The sequence below is a fragment of the Bubalus kerabau genome, chromosome 23 (assembly GCF_029407905.1).
Source record: "Bubalus kerabau isolate K-KA32 ecotype Philippines breed swamp buffalo chromosome 23, PCC_UOA_SB_1v2, whole genome shotgun sequence".
NCBI lineage: Eukaryota > Metazoa > Chordata > Mammalia > Artiodactyla > Bovidae > Bubalus > Bubalus kerabau.
In genome coordinates, this window is record NC_073646.1 from 36,283,231 (window position 1) to 36,295,740 (window position 12,510).

Here is a 12,510-nt window from a genome sequence, read left to right on the forward strand (position 1 = left end):
TTACATTTTTAAAAATTACACATCATGGCCAACTGGAGTTTATTCCAGGGACGCGATGTTGGTTCAATATTCCAAAACCATTCAATGTAATCACCATATTCACAAGCTAAAGACATCCCATGACCATGTCAATCAGTGCAAAAAAAATTTTTTTTGACCAAATTCAGTGCCCGTGATTAAAAACTCTGAGAAAAACAGTAATAGAGAGAACTCCCTCAATCTGATAAAGAACATGGATAATACAAAAATTTTACAGTTAATATTACAGTTGAAGGTGAAATGCTTTCCCTCTATAATTGGGAACAAAGCATTCTTTCCACTCTTATTTATGAGTTCTGAAAGTTCTAGCCAGTGAAAGGGCAAGAAAAGGAAATAACAGACATACAGGTTAGAAAGGAATAAACAGGAGTGTTTCTATTTACAGATGACATGATTGTCTTTGTAGAAAATCTCAAGGAATCTATACCCAAACTCCCAGAACTAATGTGTGGGTTCAGCAAGGTCATAGGATCCTAGAAGATTAATTGTGTTTCTATGCACTAGCCATGAACACATGGATATCAAAATTAAAAACTCAATTTTACCAATTGTATTGAAAAAAAAAACCCTATTTACAATCATTCCAAAAAAAAAAGAAAAAGAGAATTTATATGCCAAAAACTATAAGAAACCCAAGAAATCAATGAAGAAAGATGAAAGAAATCAAAAATTATCTAAATAAATGAAATCCATATTTCTGGGCTGGAACAGTCAACATAGTAAAGATATCAATTTTCCTCATGTGGATATACAGGTTTAATGCAATTTCTATTAAAATCTCATCAAGATTTTTGGTCGATAGAGACAAAATTAGTCTAAAGTTTATATGAAAAGACATAGGAACTACAGTAGCTAAAACAGTTTCAAAAGAGAAGAATGGGGGCTTCCCTGGTGTCCAGTGGTTAAGACTCCAAGCTTCCAATGCAAGGGGCACAGGTTCCATTCCTGATTGGGGAACTAAGATTCCACATGGCCCATGGCACAGCAACCCCCCAAAATAAATTTTTAAAAGAGAGAGAAGAAAGTGGGAAAAGTCAGTCGACCTGATTCCAAGTCTTACACAGCTACAGAAATCGAGACTGTGTGATACTGGGATAACTATAGACACACGTATCAATAGAATAGAAGAGAGAATTTAGAAAGAGCCGGACGCGACTGTGCCCAAATGATTTTTGACAGACATGCAAAAGCAATTCGATGAAGGAAGGATGTTTTCAACAAATGGTACTAAAATAGCTGGGACATTGCATAGACCAATAAAATGAACCTTGCCCTAAATTACACACCTCGTGCAAAAATCAACCTAACCTGGACCACAGACTCGTGTGCCAAATAAAAAAACTATAAACTTTTTAGAAAAAAAAATAGGGGAAAATCTTCTTAGACTTGACACCAAAAGCACAATCCATAAAATGAAAGACTGATCCACTGAACGTCGTTCAAATTAAAAACTTTTGCTCTGCAAAAGACTGTCAAAAGAGGATGAAAAGGCAAGTCACAGAGAGGGAGAAAATATTTGCAAACCATATACCTGACACTGGGTTAGAATATATAAAGACACCTCAAACCTCTACAGTAAAGAAAAAAATCCAACTAGAAAATGGGCAAGCAACATGAAGAGACAGTTAATGAAAGAAGATATACAGATGGCAAATAAGCACATGAAAAGATGTTCAACATTATTAGCCCCTAGGGAAACGCAAATTAAAACCACAGTGAAACAGACTACACAGAATGGCTAAAATAAAATACAGTGGCAACAGCAAATGCTGGCCAGGATACACGAAACGGGATCACTCAGACATTGCTGGTGGGAATGTAAAATGGTACAGTCACTCTGGAAACAGTCTGGCAGTTTCTTTAAAAACTAAACATGCAAATACCATATGACCCAACAACTGCACTCCTGGGCATTTACCCAGAGAAATAAAAACCAATGTTCACAAAAACATGAATGTACACAAATGTTTATAGCAGCTTTATTCATTACAGACCCAAACTGGAAATGACCCAGTTGTTTTTAAATTAACAGACAAATGGTTAAACTAACTATGGCACATCCATATTACAAAATACTACTCAGCTATAAAAAGGAAGAAGTTCTTTTTGTGTGTGTACTGGGCGCAGCATGTGGGATCTTGACACAACAGTATCGATACTGTTACACAGTATCGATACTGTGTACAAATACTTCTGATTGTACACTTAAAATGGTTAAGATGGCAAACTTTATGAGTATCTTAACACAATGTGAATTTACAATGACCTTGAAATAAAGTTTAATTTAAAAAAAATCCTAAAGCAAGTCATTTATCATCAGTACCTAAACCTTTCAATGGGGACTTCCCTGATAGTTCAGTAGTTAAGAATCCATCTTCCAATGCACAGGATGCAGGCTTGATCCCAGGTCAGGGAACTAAGATCCCATATGCTGCGGAGCATCTAAGCCCATGCACCGCCACAGCTGAGCCCAAGCACCCCAACTATAGAGGCCAGGCACTGCGATGAAAGAGCCTGCACGATGCAACAAAGATCCTGATGCCACAACTAAGACCAGACACAGCCAAATAAACAAACACACATTTCAAAAATAAAATCTTCCCTGGCTTCCCAACACTCTCTTACAATAAATTCCAAACTGACCCTTGCTGAGATCAGTCTCTGCCTCTGTACTGTCCTCACCTGCTCTGCTTCTGGACACGGACCTTTCTCTCTCAAAGTCCTTCATCCAGGACCTTGCTGCCTTAGGGCCTTTGCACCAACTGTCTCTACCCCATCTTCACACGGAGGCTCTTTTCTCTCGACTCAGCATCCAAGTCATCTCTTCAAAGAATCTCTCCCATGTCCTCCAAAGTTCCTGAGTCTTACTCAGTCACGTTACCCTTTTTAAATTTCCTGAACTCATTAGGAGGGTGTATTTTTTTTTCTTGTTTTCATATTTCAATTTAGTTCAATTCAGTCGCTCAGTCGTGTCTGACTCTTTGCAACCCCATGAATCGCAGCACGCCAGGCCTCCCTGTCCATCACCAACTCCTGGAGTTCACTCAGACTCAGGTCCATCGGGAGAAGGCAATGGCACCCCACTCCAGTACTCTTGCCTGGAAAATCCCATGGACGGAGGAGCCTGGTAGGCTGCAGTCCATGGGGTCGCTAGGAGTTGGACACGACTGAATGACTTCACTTTGACTTTTCACTTTCCTGCATTGGAGAAGGAAATGGCAACCCACTCCAGTGTTCTTGCCTGGAGAATCCCATGGACAGAGGAGCCTGGTGGGCTGCTGTCTATGGGGTCGCACAGAGTCGGAAACGACTGAAGCGACTTAGCAGCAGCAGCACGTCCATCGAGTCAGTGATGCCATCCAGCCATCTCATCCTCTGTCGTCCCCTTCTCCTCTTGCCCCCAATCCCTCCCAGCATCAGAGTCTTTTCCAATGACTCAACTCTTTGCATCAGGTGGCCAAAGTACTGGAGTTTCAGCTTTAGCATCATTCCTTCCAAAGAAATCCCAGGGCTGATCTCCTTCAGAATGGACTGGTTGGATCTCTTTGCAGTCCAAGGGACTCTCAAGAGTCTTCTCCAACACCACAGTTCAAAAGCATCAATTCTTCGGCGCTCAGCCTTCTTCACAGTCCAACTCTCACATCCATACATGACCACAGGAAAAACCATAGCTTTGACTAGCCAGACCTTTGTTGGCAAAGTAATGTCTCTGCTTTTAAATATGCTTTCTAGGTGAATATAAACTCCACTGGGGGACTTCCCTGGTGGCTCAGACAGTAAAGAATCTGCCCTCAATGCAGGAGACTCAGGTTTGATCCCTGGGTTGGGAAGATCCCCTGGAGAAGGGCATGGCAATCCACTCCAATATTCAATCCCATGGACAGAGGAGCCTGGCAGCTACAGTCTGTGGGGTCACAAAGAGTCGGATATGACTGAGCGACTTTCACTTTCACTTTTTCAAACTCCATCAGAGAGAAGATTTAGTCTTATTCACCATTATATTCCACTCCTGCCCCCATGGCACAAAGTAGGTTCCTTTATAAACATTTGCTGAGACCCTTGAGTGCCTGAACAAACACAGAGAAAAAGGCCTACGCAGGGCTCCTGTGGGAGAGGGTGGGGGCACAGGGAGGGACTGGGGACACATGCCAGTCCCCCAGTGCATTCCAAATCTGCCTCACTGTGCCCAGATTTGGTTACACTCATGTTTTCACAACCATACTCTCCCTTCCCCCACCTGCGCGGTTTTGTCATAAAAATGTCATCAGGGTGTAATGAAATAATGTGATGACTTCATAGTGCTCAGCAAAGAGAGGCTCCACCAAGGATTATGGCCCCGCTGATCCCCAAATCTCACTCTGCAGACGTGCAGAGACCCCTCCTCCCTGCCGGGGCCCCAGCCCAGACTTCACACGGAGCCGGGTGGGCGGCAGGAGGGCGCTAGTGCACGTGCCCCAAGTGCTCAGCAGCAAAACAGCTCCGCATCCGCTCATGAGTCACTGGATGTTTACACCTCTTCTCTGAGAGTCGGAGCCAACGTACCGAGGGCGTACCACCAGCAAGACACTGGCCTGGACGTGCCGTCACCCCAACGCCAAATCCCCCCAGTAACTTCATACGACGCATCATTTTTACAGAAGAAACAAGCCAGACCCCAACCCCCTTCCCTTCTCTTCCTCCCCTGTGTGGGCCCAGCCCGCATGTACCAGTTCCATTCGTGCTCCAACCATGCTTCTCACTCCCAAAAAGAGCCATCCTTCAGCGCCCCCTAAAGGCTTGCGGTGCACCCACCATAGGCACTGTCCCCCAGATTCAAGGGAGAAGCCAGTGGAGGCCTGGAAGCCAGTCAAGGCTATTTAGCCAGGTGCCCAGAGAATGGTCTAGGAGAGGGGTGTGGGCTCCAGATGGACACATTCTCCTGGCCTCATGGACTCTGTACTCCATGAGGATGGGCATGGCCGGAGGACCAGAGTGGCCTCCCTAAAGGGTCTCCTTGACCTGAGTGGAAAGGCCATCTTCCCCAGGCACTCTGCTCTGCAGGGTGGTGGAGGGGTGCAGGCAGGCCCCTCCTTCATGCCTGTCCATCTCCTACGGCTCCACAGGTGCTAGAGAACATGGCGAGACTGCTGCTCTGAAAAAAACCCAGAGCTCTGACCCAGCAGGACACTCCCCAGGCACGAAGTGATGGATGGAGGGCTCCTCACTCAGCTCACCCTCCTTTCTGCCTCCCGCCTCCTGCTTTGGGTCCTCACTGCCCAAAGTGCTCCCATCAAAGAGAAAGAAATGCCTCAGCCAGTTGTCTTGGCAGGAAGGGTAGGGGGAGATAAATCTATTTAACTGAAGGCTTCTGGACTAGACGCTGCAAAATCTATGGAAGGACCAGCTAAGCCCCAACTCCTCAGCTGTGGGACAGCACAGAGGTCCCTTCTGTCATCACCCAGCCCCATGCAGGGGTCTCCCTCCCCATGATGGGAGATCCTCCCATCATGACCACTAGCTGTTACTGCTTCTTTGCTGTGAGTTCCTGCCTCAGCTCCGACGTCACCTCATCCCAGGAGACTTCCTGATCACCCCCCCTGTCAGGGTGAGGTGCCTGGCAGAAAGGAAGTCAAAGGAGGCCAAGATCTTGAGCATATCATCGGCCCCACATGGAAGTACCTCTTCCAGATTGCTGTGAGGTTAATAAGATCCCGTTATCAAAGACTCTTTTGGCAAACGCAGCAAACGCTGTCTCCTGCGTTCGACCCAAGGTGTCATGAGACACAGGAGAACACACACTTAAGATACAGAGCCTGCCCCAAAGGGCCCCCAGGAACCTCCCAAGTTCCTCCTGCCCTGAGGCTCTGCTGAGGGTAATCAGCCCAGCGAACAAATTTTTGAAGCATGCAGACTCTTAAGAAAACTATAAAATGGTGCTTTACAGGACTTCCCTGGTGGTCCAGTGATTAAGAATCCACCTGCCAATGCAGGGGACACTGGTTCAATCCCTGGTCAGGGAAGATCCCACGTGCCGAGGAGCAACTAAGCCCACATACCCCTACTCCTGAAGCCCGAGCTCCACAACGAGAGAGGACACCATAATGAAAGGCCCTGCGTCACAGCCTCCGCTCACTGCAACCAGAGAAAGCCCACGCCACAATGAAGACTCAGAGCAGCCAAAATAAATAAATAAAATTTGTAAGTTATTTAAAAAGTATGCTTTAAAAAATTAGACTAAGAAATAATAAGCTCACTGAGACAGAACTATACAATCTGGAGCTTTTTCTTTTTTCTAATTTTTTGCCCACACTATGCAGCATGTGGGATCTTACCTCCCCAACCAGGGATCGAACACACACACACACACACACCCCAAATTGGAAGCTCAGGGTCGTAACCACTGGGCCACCAGGGACATCCCTGGAGCTTTTTCTTACCTTGGTAAATGCCCCTTGCAGAAAGCCCCAGCTCAGGAAAGCCCTCCCCTCGGGTCTAGGCCCCCACACGTGTCCACACAGCATCAGTGACAGATGTAAACTGCACTTGTTACCATGGTGCTTTGACTAACGTCCCCCCTTCCCACCCCACTGTCATCGCCCCAAGTCAAGGACTGGTCTGCGTTCTCACCTGCATTCTCCTGGGAGCTTTGGCATGTGTACAAAGGAGGAGGTCAACGAATGTTCGTTTGGGGGGAAAGGAGAACTGGGCCTTGAAACCTCAGGAGCATCCCAATGGGGCCTGTTTGATGGGCCAGAGTCAAACCCAGCCCAGCCCCTGTGACTCCCTGTGACTGTGGGCAAGTCACTTTGCCTCTCTGAGCCTCCATCGCTTCATCGCAAGTTTGTAGACTGGTGTATCAGACAAGAACTTTGCTCCATAATGATCAGTGTTCACAGCTCACCATCACAAGCTCGCTGTGCATGAATTCTACGTGTCCTGACAACTCTGATCTCATTTCATCCTCCCAACATCATTGATTCAGTGATGTTTCTTGAGCCCCCGAACACCAGGCACTGGGAGCCTAGAGGGACTGAGACAGCCTCCTCTCCTGTGGCCCCCAGGCTGGTAGGCCGGGCAGATGATGACCAGGCTGACCACGGAATGAACGCTGTGGGTCAGAGAGCAGTAAATGCTAAGAATGAGATTAAGTGGGATAAAGGGCTGGAGAGTTACAGGGAGAGAGAGAGAAGAGAGACCCTGGAACAGAGGACGGAATATCGTAAGGCAATGCAGGGTTTCCAGCTGCTCCAGCGTGAACACAGTCCAGGTGAAAGGATGGCAAAGGTGATGCCCTGGGGAGAGTCTGAGCCTTTAGGACAGCCTGGTCCATGTGCCCAGAGCCCAGGGAGCGAGACCGTTCATGGGGTCAGGAAGAGAATGGTCAGCCACAGAGAGAGGGATGGGCTTTTAAGAGAGATGGGAGCTCCTGGAAGATTTGGAGACCATGCCATGATCAGCCGGAAGGAGCTAGAAGGAGACCGGAGGGATGCAGGGACACAAGTGCGGGGGCTGCAGCCAGGACAATGCCTCTTAGATGCGAAAACAGCAGAACTGGGACCTGAACGCAGGTTGCACTTGGTTCCCCAGGTCACCAGGCAGCGACTCGCCACCCCACCTGCCCAGCCAGCAGCCCAAGGTCACAGAGGGTGTGCACTCCAGTTCTAACTCAGACATGAGTTACTGGCAAGGAAGAAAAGGGGGTTAACCCCTCCCTCCTTAACAAACAACAGTAACAGAAGTAGCGAGGACAATTACACCAGAAATGCAGTATTCCTTGAAAGAATGGGAATTGAGTTTTACTTCACAAAGCTCCTGCTGGCTGAAGTTTTGAAGGCAGAGGGCAGGCTCATGACAGACGCATGATTGAACATTCTGTTCTCGACTCTTGATGCCAAGGGGAGGGAGAGACCTCCCTGAAAGGCCTGTAAATACCCATTCCAAAGACAAGGCCCCGATGCTTCTGAACCATTGTTCTTGTTATTTCTTCAGTCATAAAGCAAAGGGCCGTTGTGAAAATCAATGAACATTTGACATTTTTTCAGTTGAGGTCAGTGACTCAGTACTTAGCTCATTTTGGCTTTTCTTAAAGGTGCCTTACTGTATTTAGAAAATATAAAAACCTCAAGCTGTAATTTTGACATTAAGAAAGCCAGCCCACTGCTCCCTTCCTTCCAAGGTTTTCTAGTAAAGGGAATCCTGACAGTTCATTCTCTAAACCCAAATACAACCCAGTGGAGTGTGTGTGTGTGCCTGCACGCATGAACTTTTTTGTTCCACCTTCAGTGCTTTGTGTTTGTCCAGATTTTCTGATGTATAGCCCACTCATGCTCAGTCATGTCTGATTCTTTGTGACCTCATAGACGGTAGCCCGGCAGGCTCCGCTGTCTGTGGAATTTTCCAGGCAAGAGATAGTGGAGTGGGTTTCTTACTCCATGGGATCTTCCCGGCCCACGGATTGAATCTCTGTCTCTTGGGTCTCCTGCATTGGCAGGTGGATTCTTTACCACCAGTGCCACTGTGGAAGCCCTTGTTTCCACCTTGGGAGCTGACCTGGAGTGTACCCTACACACCGGACTGCAGTTAAAGCCCAATATGGAAAAACAAAAATACATCTGTTCATGTTTATGCCTCAACTCCGAAGACATAGGTATGAGTTTACTGAAGTCAAACCCTATGTCTTGTAAAGAGCCGTTTCCGAGCTGGGCTCCCTACTTGCACAAATCAAGACTGGTGGGATTGGAACTGTGAGACAGGTATAGCCTCACTCCTCATGGCCTGAATTCCAGCCCCAACCAGTAGCTTCTTTGTTGGAGCGGTCGTTCCTCACAATGAGCAAGACCCACACTGTCAGGGTCACTTATAGACCCGACTACAGAGACCCTTCTTCTCAGAAGATGCTCCCAGGATCAGATGATGATGACCCAGTCCTCTGATGACCCCTGATGATGAGAAAAGCAGAAGAGTCTTGGAATCTGGGTCCTGAGACATGAGGGAGGGAGGGAAAATGGGGTCTCTGTCCCCTCTGCTGAAAAGGAAAGGGAGTTAGGGGTAACTTCCCTGGTGGTCCAATGGGTAAGACTCTGTGCTCCCAATGCAGGGGGCCCGGGTTTGATCCCTGGTCAGGGAACTAGATCCCATGTGCCACAGCTAAGACCCAGTGCAACCAAGTAAATAAATAATAGTTTAAAAGAGGAAAGGGGGGGGGAGGCTAGCGTCTTTTCTTCATTATCAATCCATTGGTCATCCTCTAGCACAACATTTAAAAGTAGCCTTTTGCCTTCAATTTTTAATGGATGTATCCATTTACTTGGGCTTCTCAGGCAGCTCAGTGGTAAAGAATCTGCCTGCCAAGCAGCAGATGCAGGTTCAATCCGTGAATCGGGAAGATTCCCCTGGAGAAGGAAATGGCTATCCACTCCAGTATTCTTGCCTGGGAAATCCCATGGACAGAGGAGCCTGGTGGGATACAGTCCATGGGCTCGCAAAGAGTTGGACACAACTTAGTGACTAAAGAACTGCAGCAGAATCCATTTACTTACCATTCCTCCTGCAGAATGAGTATATCAAAACACTTGAATACAATGCAGACCCCAACTAAAGAACCTCTACTACTAAGAAAATGATGAAAATCAAAGTTACTATGTGGCAAACACCATAATAATAATTATGGCAAGCAAGAATTATCAATGGATGCTAAAATTACTGGGAGAAAGGAGGAGGAGGAACAGCATATCTGTCTAGACTCCAAATATCTCCCCACAATATACTTATAAATGGCAAAGGGAAAAATAATTACACAACAGTAGAGAAACCTGGCTGAGACAACACCTTAACCAAGTGATCAAAGTTAACATCAGCAGTATTGATTCTATGTACCTCTTCAGATGTGCCCCAAGAAAGGTACAACATGCCTTTCACAATCTCCTCCCCAAAATGCATAATTTCCATCAAATAACTGGCTAGTAGTTTTACAAGTGCTGAGGTCGTGAAAGACAAAGTAAGACCAAGAAATGGCCCCAGACTGGAGGAGACTAAGGAGACAAATGTAAAATGGGGAAAATAAAACCAGAAAAATGGTATGAGTAGGATGGTTGGTAACATTTAAATAATGTCTTAGTTTAGAGTATTATATCATTGCTAATTTCCTGGCTTGGATAATTGTACTGTGGTTCTAGAAGGTATTAACCTTAGGAAAAATGCTATAGATTCAATGTCTGTGTTTCCCTCAACCCCCACCTCTAAATTCTTATGTTGAAACCTAATCCCCAGTGTGATGGTATTTGAAGGTGGGGCCTTCGGGAAGTGATTAGGTCATAAAGGTGGAGCCCTCATGAATGGGATTAGCACCCTTTTAAAGACCCCAGGGAAGATACATTGAGAAGAGGACCATCTATGAATAAGGAAAAGAGCTCTCTCCAGATAATGAATCTGGCAGCACATTGACCTTGGACTTCTCAGCCTCCAGAACTGTGAGAAATAAATGTTTGTCATTTAAGCCCCCCAGTCTATGGTGGTTTGATACAACAGCCCCCAAAATGTACTAAGACAGGGAAGTTGATGAAAGGAAAAGCTACACAGAAACTCTGTTTACTAGTTTTTGCAACACTTATGCAAATATAAAATTAAACTTTAAAAAAAGTTTGAAAAAACACTCGTAAAATTGTTAAAATATATATGATAATGTGATTGAAACATGGTCTGGAGTGGCTAAATTAGGCAACCACTTAAATACCCATCAATTGAGGGAATGGGAAATAAATGATGATGCTCTTCTACAGTGGAATACTACACAGCTGTTAAAAATGAGGTGTCTCTATGGGAATATATTGCAAAATATTTTCCCGGGGGAAAACCAAGTTATAGAACAAAATAACATCACTTAATATTTGTTTAAGAAAATATGTTTACAATCAGGGACAAACAGAATAGATTGGTAGCAGCCAAGGGTGGGGGGCCTTGGGAGTTTGGGATTAGCAGATGCAAACTGGTATATACAGAAAGGATAAACAACAAGGTTCTACTGTTTAGCATAGAAAACTATATTCAATATCCTATGATAAACCAAAATGGAAAAGAATATGAAAAAGAATATATATATATAGGTATAACTGAGTCACTTTGCTGCACAGCAGTAATGAACACATTGCAATTCAACTATACGTCAATAAAACATAAATTAAAAAAGAAAAATATATATATACATATATGTGGAGAAAAAATCTGGAATGACATTTTAACAATGGGATTATGGAAGTGACACTGGAAGAGAGGAGAATGTTCATTTTTTACTTTACTCAGTTACTATCAAATATTTGAACTTCTTTTTAGCAGTAAGGATATATCACTATCTTCATAATAAAAACAAACAATAATAATTCTGGCCTAGGAGCATACTCCTGTGGGTCCCACCAATTCATGATGCAGGCTGATTCTGGGGTCAGCTTCATGCTGAGCCCTATAGTGGGCAGCACTGTGTGGGCACAGGCCCCAACTCAGGGGCTCACTCTTCATCTTTGGTGATGAAAACATACCCAACTCATGATGACTCTGTGGTGGTTAATTTTACGTGTCAACTTGGTCAAGCCACAGTACCTAGCTCTATGGTCAAATATGAATGGATGTTGCCATGAGTATTTCTTTAGATGAGATTAACATTGAGGGAGTAAACTTTGAGTAAAGCAGATTACCCCTCCATAATATGGTGGGCCTCATTCAATCAGGTGAAGGCCTTCAGAAAAAGACTGCCCTCCCCTGAAGAGGAGGAAATTCTGCCAGCAGATTGCCTTCTGACCCCAGCTGCAACAGCAATTCTTCCCTGTGTTTCTGGAGCCTACCCTGTAGCTTTTGGAGGTGCCAACCCCCACCACCACATGAGCCAATTCCTTAAAAATCTGTCCATCTCCCATATATATCTACTACCACACACTACTGGTTCTGCTTCTTTGAAGAACCTTGCCTAAAACAGACCCCCCACGCAAATGTCCTCTTAGTGAAGGGCACAAAGTGTTCTCTTAACACAGAAGGGAGAGGGATTTGGAGTTTGAGGAGGGTGGTCCCAGGAAGAAGATGAGGAAGGGTCTTTGAAACAGAAAGCTAGAGCTGGAGACCAGTAGGGGTGAAACGGTAAGGAGCCCAGTTCCGGGAGCTGGAGCAAGACCTGAAGGGGCAGAGGACAAGGAGGCAGGCAAGGCTGGGTCTCAGAGTCCTTGGACGTCTAGTCACCCATTTAGACCTCTCTCTGTGAATGCTGAGGATCTCCTGAGAGCTGGGAGTGGAGGTCACTGGAGACAGAAGCAAGGCTGTGGAGCGGGGTGGGGCTTGAGATGGGCGGGGCCATGAAAGGGGCAGGGCCGTGGTGGGGTGGGGCTGGGCAGAGGCGGGGCTTGGGTAGGTGTGGCTTGAAAGGGGTTGGGGGGCTGCGGTGTGGTGGGACTTGAGGGGTGGGGCTGTGAGGGGTGGGGCTTGAAGTGGGCAGCTCTTGAGAAGAGGGGC

At 45.9% G+C, this 12,510-nt stretch overlaps 1 protein-coding gene across 1 annotated transcript in view; it reads right to left on the reverse strand.

Moving 5' to 3' along the window:
* Positions 1–12,510, reverse strand: part of COL26A1 (collagen type XXVI alpha 1 chain) — a 160,590-nt gene that overhangs the window by 107,712 nt on the left and 40,368 nt on the right. The window lies entirely within an intron of this gene.